Source organism: Cucumis melo, chromosome 11, assembly GCF_025177605.1.
Source record: "Cucumis melo cultivar AY chromosome 11, USDA_Cmelo_AY_1.0, whole genome shotgun sequence".
Classification (NCBI taxonomy): Eukaryota; Viridiplantae; Streptophyta; class Magnoliopsida; order Cucurbitales; family Cucurbitaceae; genus Cucumis; species Cucumis melo.
The window spans coordinates 28,564,366-28,576,694 of NC_066867.1; positions in this window are offsets into that span (position 1 = coordinate 28,564,366).

A 12,329-nucleotide genomic window follows, 5' to 3' on the forward strand; every position below is an offset into this window, starting at 1 on the left:
TATATATTAAATAAAAATAATAATGATAATACAGTAATAATAATAATATATTAATAATATTAACACTAAATAAATAATAATTTAATATTATGTAATAATAATGTCATTGTTTAATAATATTACTATATTATTAAATAATAATAATAATTCTAATATTAATATTATAACAAATAAAATAAATATTAATAATAATAATATAATTAATATTATATTATTATTATATCAACTCGCACTTTTACATAACACGAGAAAAATTTTACCTTAATTTTTCGGAGCGTTACAATCCTAACATTCACAGTTTAAGCCTTCAGTTTTGGTATATGCAAGCAAAGCCAAAACAATTAATTAAAGAGGGAGAAAGAAGAAGCTTTTTGGCATACCATCCCTTAAGAAACTTGACTGTTATTTTGGCGATGGGGCGGCATACTGCGGTGGTGCCATCATCGGTAACCCTTGATAATATCCTCCTGCAAATAAATCCACACCACCCAAAATTAGTAAATCAAACAAAACGTAACAACAAAATTACCAACTGATCATAGCTTAACATACCTTGAGGAGTTTCTGTGATGCGCGACTGAGGAACGTCGGGCAATTTATGTGATGTGTGGTCGAGGAACGTACGTCTGGTACATCTGTGATAAGCGGCTAAAGAATGTACGAGGTGGTCATCTCTGATGCGCGGCCGAAGAACGTACTAGATGGTCGTATGTGTGATGCGTACGAGGTGGTCGTCTGTGGAACGTACGAGGTGGTCGTCCGACAAGAAGAACATTTGCCAAGCAGATTGATCAAACTGGTGGTGGACATTGCGAGGAGACCACAGCAGCTTGAGCAGTTCGATTGAGAACAGGCGGATGAACTTATGGTGGACTGAAAGCGAAAGAGAAAGTGGAAACGTGTGATATCTTGTGGCGACGGCGAAAACTGATGGCAGACGAACTTGTGATGAACTTGTGGCGGACGTTCAAGCAGACAGAAAAGGCTTGATGAGATCGACTGGAAACGCTGCCAATGGGTCGAAAATATGGACAAAAATATGGGATTGGAAATGGCGACTTGATGTTGTTGTTTCCGTCGAAGAGAAATAAGGGGGGAGTTAGGGTTTTTTAGAAAATTTGGGGGAAAAGGAAATTCGCGAAAGTTAAATTAAAAGAGGGAAAGTTTTAATTGAATGAGTTAAAAATATATATTACTTGATATTTTTTAGATGTCAAGTAATTAAAGTTATTCTTGACGCTTTTAACCTGTCCATTATTTAAATCAAATAAATAAAAACTATGGGTTTTTTCATCTTTTTTATTCTTGACGCTTTCTTATTAAAATTGTCAAGTATATCAATTATACAAACGTCAAGTATTGTCTGTTTTTTAGTAGTGAATAGAGAAAAATAAAAAAAGTCAGAGAAGATCTCGAGGGAAGAAATACAGACAACAAAATTCTCATAGAAGTCGCCACCGTCCCGGTAGCCGAAAAAGAAGAAACCAACAGAAGATGCGATTGATCATCAGGAATAACGATCGATTTGGGGGAAAAACGAAATTGAGAAAAATTGATGAAATACTTCAAATATCGAACCCTAGATTTTGCACAAAAGGATACTGCACGACGGCGACGGAGCGACTTCGACCAAGCTGAAGAAGAACAACACTCGGCGACGGAGCGACATTCGAAGGATGACGTTTGGAAGATGGAGCGACGCCGACGAGTTCACAACGACACACGCGAAGAAAGTGAAGAAAAAATTGGGGGAGGCGGCGAGAAGTTTGTAAATTTTGAGAATTTTTTGGGAATTTTGATTATTAAATATTTATATTAAAATAATATTTTTTATTTAGAAATTACTTAGTAATTCTTTACGTTTTTAAAACGTCAAGAAATTTGGAAAATAACTTCCTCCGCCTTTTTCTAAAAATTCTTGACGTTTTAAAACGTCAAGAATTTAATTGATATAACTTGACGTTTTTAAAACGTCAAGAATTTAATCAGTATTTCTTGACGTTTTTAAAACGTCAAGAATTTAATCGGTATTTCTTGACGTTTTTAAAACGTCAAGTATAGTTACATATTATTTGACATTTGAAAAACGTCAAGAATGTGGATTTTATAAAAATTCATGACGTTTTAAAAACGTCAAGAATTTAGAAGATAATCCTTAACAGTTTATAACCGTCAAGAAAAAATTCATATTTTTTGACGGTTTAAAACCGTCAAGAATTCTAAAAATTGCCTACCTTCCGCCTTTTCATCAAAATTCTTGACGGTTTTTCTATTAAACCACCCCTTTCTTGACGTTTTTACCAAAAACCGTCAAGAAAAAAAAAATACAACCATCAAGAAAGCCTCTTTTTTTAGTAGTGTAAAAAGAAAAAAGAAAACAACAAATTTAAAAGTTTTCTTTGCCCATAAAGCTTCTGTCATGTGTTTAATAAATTTAGAAAAGCGTAAACTTTGCGTTATTAGTTTGAATAAAAGCAGAGTTAGCATCCACTTTTTAACTCAACAATCACACATCTAAAGTATATAAAAAGTGGCCAAATAGCATCCTTTGCCTAATGTGTTTCTTAAGTTTTCTATTCTAGTTTTTATCTTAATTTTTTTACTTTTATTTAGTCAATTATGTTTTTAATAAATAATTAGTTTATTAAATATTTACAACTTACTCCCTCTTTACCTTCTAAACTCACGGAAGTTTTCTTCTATTAGTTTTTAATATGTAAATAGTAGAGAATCAATATAGAGATACACTAATGTGTTACATGAGCACATGCATCTAAGTATTACTCTTTATTTTATTTTTTAGTTATAAACTCCATAACATTATAGATGCTTCTTAACTTGTACCATAAATTATCTCTCTAATAATAAATTATTCTTATTTGATAATAGGAGTTCGATAATGAAGATCTTAATAATTTCTATTAGTCGGAAGGAAACATCATGAATTTGCTGCTCCCATAACTCCTCAGCAAAATGGAGTAGTGAACGAAAAAATAGAACTTTACGAGAAATGACTCGAGTTATGATACATGCCAAAAATTACTTTTGAATTTTTGAGCCGAAACTGTTAACACAGCATGTCATATTCACAATAGGGTCACTACTCGATCTGGACATTCATCTAAGTATTACTCTTTACTTTAGTTTCTATTTATAAACTCTATAACATTATAGATGCTTCTTAATTGTACTATAAGTTATCTCTCTAATAACAAATTGTCTTTATTTCGTGAATTATTTTATTATTATTATTATTTACTTTAATTATTATTAGTATTATTATTATTATTATTATCATCATCATTTACCTTTATTATTAATATTAATATTATTATTATTATCATTTACCTTTATTATTATTGTTATTATTGTTATTATTGTTATTATTGTTATTATTGTTATTATTGTTACTACTCTTATTGTTACTATTACTGTTATTGTTATTACTGTTACTACTCTTATTGTTATTGTTACTGTTATTACTGTTATTACTGTTACTACTCTTACTATTACTGTTACTGTTATTACTGTTATTACTGTTACTACTCTTACTATTACTGTTACTGTTATTACTGTTATTACTGTTACTACTCTTACTATTACTGTTACTACTGTTATTACTGTTATTACTGTTACTACTCTTACTATTACTGTTACTACTGTTATTACTGTTATTACTGTTATTACTGTTATTACTGTTATTACTATTACTACTGTTATTACTGTTATTACTGTTATTACCGTTATTACCGTTATTACCGTTATTACCGTTATTACTGTTATTACTGTTATTACCGTTATTACCGTTATTACCGTTATTACTGTTATTACTGTTATTACTGTTATTACTGTTATTATTATTATTATTACTCCTACTGCTACTACTACTACTGCTACTATTATTATTGTTATTGTTATTAATTATTATTATTATTATTATTTACTTTTATTGTTATTATTAGGGATCTTTTAAAAAATATAAAAAAGCGGCAAAGTATTTACACTATATAGAACAATTTCGAAAATGGAAAAAGCCTAGAAGCCCAACGTGTAAAATATAAAAAAAATGCACCGTAAACAATGCACGTAATATATTTGGTAACGCGATTTGGTACATGATCGTTTAGATTTGACTAATTTGTTACACGATCGTTTAATTAATTGGGTTACACGATCGTTTAGATTTAAAATATTTTTTTTCAAAATTTTGTATACCAACGTTTATGTTTTTTTTTTCAAATTTGATAGAAATAATTTTTTTTTGAATATTTTTTATACACAATATTTTATTTTTTGTTACCCTAATTTAAATGTCTAATTAATTTTTTCAAGATTCTTATACAATACACCATCATAATCTAAAAGTAAAATAAGAAAAAAAGATACAATGCATGTAGTGAATGTAAAAGACAGGAAAAAGAAGAAATAGGAAGAAAGATATGCGCACACTACTACAAAACTATGGTTAGTTGACGCTTTTTAACTGTCAAGGAAACCATGGTTTACTTGACGCTTTTCAATGTGTCAACTAATCCAGTGTCAAGAATCAAGAATAAGGAAGGTTTACTTGACAGTTTTTACGTGTCAAGTATAAATATTTATACTTGACATTGAAAAAGCATCAAGTATATACTTGATAGTTTTTATGCGTCAACTAATCCAGTGTCAAGAATAAGGGGTTTATTTTTTACAGCTTCGAAGTGTCAAGTATAATTATACTTGACATTTAAAACACGTCAATTATGGAATTATACTTGACAGTGTTTATGTGTCAAATAATCATGTGTCAAGAATAATAGGGTTTTATTTTTGACATGTTTTACACGTCAAGTGAAATTATACTTGACAGTTTATAAGTATCAAGTATATAAGGTTTGTTCAAACAAAAAATTATATATTATGAAATATCAATATATTTTATCATTCACTTGTTTTGAAGTCCAACAATATTAAAATACACATCAATTAAAAATTTAAAATCAACTCAAACTTTCCATCAAAGAAATTGCATAGATATATCAATAAACCACATATATAAGTTGGTGATTATATAGTTAATTACCTAAACTTTCCATCAAAACTAGTTCAAACTTCTAACAATAGCCTAAACTTTCCATCAATGTGTCGATATATAAACAAAATATATATGTAGCCTAAATGTGTCGTTACCATATCAAAACTAGTTCACCTATATCCCACTATCAACAAAACTAGTTCACTTATATATTCAGTATATATCAACAAAATAACAATAAAACTAGTTCACATATATCCAGTATGAACAAAATTTGTCTATCTAACCCAAAAAGAACTTAGTTATGACCATTTCACATGTGGCCACCCAAAAAATCAGCAAGCTCCATTCGTACTTCGTCCAACTCAAGTTGACTGTATGAGTTAAATAAAAAATATCCACACAACTTTAAAAAAAAGAAAGAAAGAAGGAACTCAAAATTATAAATAACCCGTAAAGCAATAAAAATCAAAATTAAAAATGTCTCAAAAAAGACATTGCACAACAAATAACCAAATGAAAATAATTCACAAAAACTTCCACACATTAATAAAACTAAAAGAATGTCACAAAATTAAGAAAAACGAATCTAACATCCAAAAGAAAGAAAAATGAATCTAACATCCATAAGAGGGGAGGGAGGGATTGAAATTTTCAAACCCCATATATACCAATAACAAATGCCAAAAAAGAAAATAAAATCTACCATCTAATGGGTAAGATTTAGAACTTAAAAGAAAATTAAAAAAACCCAACTAAAGTAAAATTAGAAGACACATATCTTCTATTAAGGTAAAGTTAAGGTAATATAGAAAATTTGATTCCCGGACAATCAATTTTTCTTAAATCACCTTAAAATTACCAAGCTAAAAAAAATAAACCTAAATAAAAAATGGAACAAATAGACATCACACATAACCAAGAAACGAAAAAGAGTACCCCAAATTTCATAACAATCCATATATAATAAAAAATGCAAGCAACCTAAAAAAAATATACCTACATTAGAAAAGAATAAAGAGACATTGCACAACAAAAACAAAATACAGAAACACACAATTTCAAAAGAATCCATAATACAAAATATATCCAACAGAAATAAATCTAAATTCAAATATACATAAATAGGCATCACACAACAAAGAACTAAAGAAAATACAACAGCAAAATATGAAAAAAAACATTATGGAATGTTAAATCACCAAAATAAATGTAGTGGGGATAGAAGTACATTAGAAAAAAAATAAATTCTACATTCGTTCAAAGAAAAAAAAGTATAACCAAGTAAACAAAAACAAGGAAAGAAAGAAAAAGAAATTAAAACAGAGAATACCAAAAGAAAAAAGTGTCCACATAAAAGAAAAAAAAAAAAAAAAGAAAGAGAAGAAACTCAAAATTAAAAATTATCCATAATAATAAAAAATTAATTATAAATAATCACATAAAATCACAAAGAAAAGAAAAGGAGAAAAGAAGAAAAGAAAATTATAAATAATCACTTAAAATCACAAAATTATTTATAATTAAAAATGTCTACATGAAATCACAAAGAAGAAAAGAAATAGAGAAGAAACTCAAAATTATAAATAACCCATAATGCAATAAAAATCTAAATTAAAAATGTCTCAGAAAAGACATTGCACAACAAAAACTGCCACACATTGATAAAACTGAAAGAATGTCACGAAATTGAGAAAAATGAATCTAACATCCGAAAGAAAGAGTAATTATTTGAACAAATCTAAAAGTCCAATTAGAAGACATTCAGAACTAAAAAGAATGCCACATAAAAGAAGGGAGGAAGGGATTGAAATTTTCAAACATTGTATGCAAATAACAAATGCCAAACTAAAAGAATGCCATAAAAAAGTGGAGAGGGAGGGTTTGAAAATTTTCAAACCCTGTATATAGGTGCAGATAACAAATGCCAAAAAAGAAAATAAAATCTACACTCTCCGGCAAGAAATAAATATAATGAGTAAGATTTAGAATTTAAAAGAAAATTAAGAAAACCCAACTAGAGTGAAATAAGAAGACACGCATGTCTTCTATTAAGGTAGAGTTAAGGTAATATAGAAAAATTGGTTCCCGGACAACCAATTTTTCTTAAATCACCTTAAAATTACCAAGGACACTCTCCAAAATCAAAATAAATGATAAAGGAATATATACATAAATCACACAGGAAAATTTCCAAAATATTAAAGAAAACAAACAGAAAAACCTGATAAGGAAAGTAGGTGAGGTTTTTTACCGTAGCAATCTTTGATTTCCTTAGCAGAAATCTCCACAGAATCTAGGTTCTTTGGAAGCTTTATTTACTTTTCTATCTTTAAACATGAGAATGTGGAGCTGCAAAGAACATATATACACATATCAGCTAAATATTGCTCAAATAGATGGAGAAAAATTGATAGTTATTCAATAATTGGTTCCATCTTCTAATTCTTTATTTTCCTTCATAGGATCCACCTTTTAGGCATATCAGGAGTTCCACCCATGCTGCTTCTCAAAATTTTCTAGCTCAAAGTGCCATGCCTGCAAAGGCCACTTGAAACTTGTTTGGGTCATGTACTCAACCAAAGTTTTCTGCATTCAAACCAACCAAACACCCATAGAAAACTAAAAATCAAGATATCAAGATAATTTCTAGTTGAAACAAGAAAAAAGAATTATCTTCCTTACTCTTAATAAGCCTAAATAACTGAGATGAATTAAAGATAGAAATTGAAACACAAATACCCGATTATTTTGTGTATCAGCATCAAATTCCTTGTAGATTAATATAGTGATGAATGCCACCAACAAAACCCAGAGCAATAGAAACTTGGGCCTTTTTTATTTCCAATATGCTCATTAAACCTTACAGCCACCGAGGGGTGGCTCTCTGCTGCAGCATCTTCATACTCATCCCCAATGGTTACTTTCTACCTTTTCTCTCTCCCTTCTTCCTCCTCTATCTCCTTCCTTAATAATCTCATATTAAAGTTACACAGACACACAAACATAAACAAACTTTTTCTGGAAAAAAAAACCAACAATTCATTCGAAAACCCATTTCAACAACCATGTGCGGATTTAAATGCAAGCAGAAAACTAGAAAATAACATAAAATACACATCTAAAGTGAAACTAGAAGACACACATGTCTTCTATTAAGGTAGAGTTAAGGTAATATAGAAAAATTGATTCCCGGACAACCAATTTTTCTTAAATCACCTCAAAATTACCAAGTCTTAAAAACAATAATACAATTACTTTTTCCTAATTTTCCAAACCACTTGCCTAACACTATTTCCAGAGGTGGCAAGTATGAAAGTAAGGGAGCAATGGTATTGAATCAGTTAAACAGAGGTGGCAGGTATGAAAGTAAGGGAGCATTGGTATTGAATCAGTTAAACATAAGCGTGAGCGAGTGACAAGCGAAAGTAAGCCTGAGCGAGTGACAAGCAAAAGGATAAATTTCAGAACAATCCATAAAACAAAATTCAAACAAGCTAATAAAATAATGAACCTAATTTAAAAATGTCTCGTAAGGAGACATTGCAAGCTGAAAGAATAAATTTGAATTAAAAATGGCTCATAAAAAGACATGGCACAACAAATGACCAGAATGAATAAAAGAAGAAAATCAAAGTTAACAATCCATAAAACAAAATTCAAACAAGGTAATAAAATAAAGAACCTAATTTAAAAATGTCTCGTAAGGAGACATTGCAAGCTAAAAGAATAAATGTCTCTTAAAAAGACATGGCACAACAAATGACCAGAATAATGAACCTAATTTAAAAATGTCTCGTAAGGAGACATTGCAAGCTAAAAGAATAAATTTAAACAAAAATGTCTCATAAAAAGACATGACACAACAAATGACCAGAAAAAAAAAAAGAAGAAAATCAAACTTTCAGAACAATTCACAAAACAAAATTCAAACAAGCTAATAAAACAATGAACCTAATTTAAAAATGTCTCATAAGGAGACATTGCAAGCTAAAAGAATAAATTTAAATTAAAAATGTCTCATAAAAAGACATGGCACAACAAATGACCAGAATAAAGAAAAGAAGAAAATCAAAGTTTCATAACAATCCACAGAACAAAATTCAAACAAGCTAGTAAAACAATGAACCTAATCTAAAAATGTCTCATAAGGACACATTGACAAAGGACCGAAAAAAGAAAAAGCAAAAACTCAATTTCAGAACAATTCACAAAACAAAATTCAAACAAGCTAAGGGAGCATTAGTATTAAATCAGTTAAACATAAGCGTGAGCGAGTGACAAGCAAAAGGATAAATTTCAGAACAATCCATAAAACAAAATTCAAACAAGCTAATAAAATAATGAACCTAATTTAAAAATGTCTCACAAGGAGACATTGCACAAGCTAAAAGAATAAATTTAAATAAAAAATGTCTCATAAAAAGACAGGGCACAACAAATGACCAGAGTAAAGAAAAGAAGAAAATCAAAGCTTCAGAACAATCCACAAAACAAAATTCAAACAAGCTAATAAAACAATGAACCTAATTTAAAAATGTTTCATAAGGAGACATTGCAAGCTAAAAGAATAAATTTAAATTAAAAATGTCTCATAAAAAGACATGACAAAACAAATGACCAGAAGAAAGAAAAGAAGAAAATCAAACTTTCAGAACAATTCACAAAAGAAAATTCAAACAAGCTAATAAAACAATGAACCTAATTTAAAAATGTCTCATAAGGAGACATTGCAAGCTAAAAGAATAAATTTAAATTAAAAATGTCTCATAAAAAGAAATGGCACAACAAATGACCAGAATGAATAAAAGAAGAAAATCAAAGTTTTAGAACAATCCATAAAACAAAATTCAAAGAAGCTAATAAAATAATGAACCTAATTTAAAAATGTCTCGTAAGGAGACATTGCAAGCTAAAAGAATAAATGTCTCATAAAAAGACATGGCACAACAAATGACCAGAATAATGAACCTAATTTAAAAATGTCTCGTAAGGAGACATTGTAAGCTAACAGAAAAAATTTAAATTAAAAATGTCTCATAAAAAGACATGACACAACAAATGACCAGAAGAAAGAAAAAGAAGAAAATCAAACTTTCAGAACAATCAAGAAAACAAAATTCAAACAAGCTAATAAAACAATGAACCTAATTTAAAAATGTCTCATAAGCAGACATTGCAAGCTAAAACAATAAATTTAAATTAAAAATGTCTTATAAAAAGACATGGCACAACAAATGACCAGAATAAAGAAAAGAAGAAAATCCAAGTTTCATAACAATCCACAAAACAAAATTCAAACAAGCTAATAAAACAATGAACCTAATTTAAAAATGTCTCGTAAGGAGACATTGCAAGCTAAAAGAATAAATTTAAATTAAAAATATCTCATAAAAAGACATGGCACAACAAATGACATGAATAAAGAAACAAAGAAAATCAAAGCTTCAGAACAATCCATAAAACAAATTTCAAACAAGCTAATAAAATAATGAACCTAATTTAAAAATGTCTCGTAAAAAGACATTGCAGGCAGAAAGAATAAATTTAAATTAAAAATGTCTCATAAAAAGACATGGCACAACAAATGACCAGAATGAATAAAAGAAGAAAATCAAACATTTAGAACAATCCATAAAACAAAATTCAAACAAGGTAATAAAATAATGAACCTAATTTAAAAATGTCTCGTAAGGAGACATTGCAAGCTAAAAGAATAAATGTCTCATAAAAAGACATGGCACAACAAATGACCAGAATACTGAACCTAATTTAAAAATGTCTCGTAAGGAGACATTGCAAGGTAATAGAATAAACTTAAATTAAAAATGTCTCATTAAAAGACATGACACAACAAATGACCAGAAGAAAGAAAAGAAGAAAATCAAACTTTCAGAACAATCCACAAAACAAAATTCAAACAAGCTAATAAAACAATGAACCTAATTCAAAAATGTCTCCTAAGGAGACATTGCAAGCTAAAAGAATAAATTTAAATTAAAAATGTCTCATAAAAAGACATGACACAACAAATGACCAGAAGAAAGAAAAGAAGAAAATCAAACTTTCAGAACAATCTAGAAAACAAAATTCAAACAAGCTAATAAAACAATGAACCTAATTTAGAAATGTCTCATAAGGAGACATTGCAAGCTTAAAGAATAAATTTAAATTAAAAATGTCTCATAAAAAGATATGGCACAACAAATGACCAGAATGAATAAAAGAAGAAAAATCAAAGTTTCAGAACAATCGATAAAACAAAATTCAAACAAGGTAATAAAATAATGAACCTAACTTAAAATTGTCTCGTAAGGAGACATTGCAAGCTAAAAGAATAAATGTCTCATAAAAAGACATGACACAACAAATGACCAGAATAAAGAAAAGAAGAAAATCAAAGCTTCAGAACAATCCATAAAACAAAATTCAAACAAGCTAATAAAATAACGAACCTAATTTAAAAATGTCTCATAAGGAGACATTGAAAGCTGAAAGAATAAATTTAAATTTAAAATGTCTTATAAAAAGACATGGCACAACAAATGACCAGAATAATGAACCTAATTTAAAAATGTCTCGTAAGGAGACATTACAAGCTAAAAGAATAAATTTAAATTAAAAATGTCTCATAAAAAGATATGACACAACAAATGACTAGAAGAAAGAAAAGAAGAAAATCAAAGTTTCAGAACAATTCAAAACCAAATTCAAACAAGCTAATAAAACAATGAACCTAATTTAAAAATGTCTCATAAGGAGACATTGCAAGCTAAAAGAATAAATTTAAATTAAAAATGTCTCATAAGAAGACATGACACAACAAATAACCAGAAAAAAGAAAAGAAGAAAATCAAAGTTTCAGAACAATCCACAAAACCAAATTCAAACAAGCTAATAAAACAATGAACCTAATTTAAAAATGTCTCATAAGGAGACATTGCAAGCTAAAATTATAAATTAAAATTAAAATGTCTCATAAAAAGACATGACACAACAAATGACCAGAATAAAGAAAAGAAGAAAATCGAAGATTCAGAACAATCCATAAAACAAAATTCAAACAAGGTAATAAAATAATGAACCTAATTTAAAAATGTCTCATAAGGAGAAATTGCAAGCTGAAAGAATAAATTTAAATTAAAAATGTCTCATAAAAAGACATGGCACAACAAATGACCAGAATGAATAGAAGAAGAAAATCAAACTTTCAGAACAATCCATAAAACAAAATTCAAACAAGCTAATAAAATAATGAACCTAATTTAAAAATGTCTCATAAGGAGACATTGCAAGCTGAAAGAATAAATTTAAA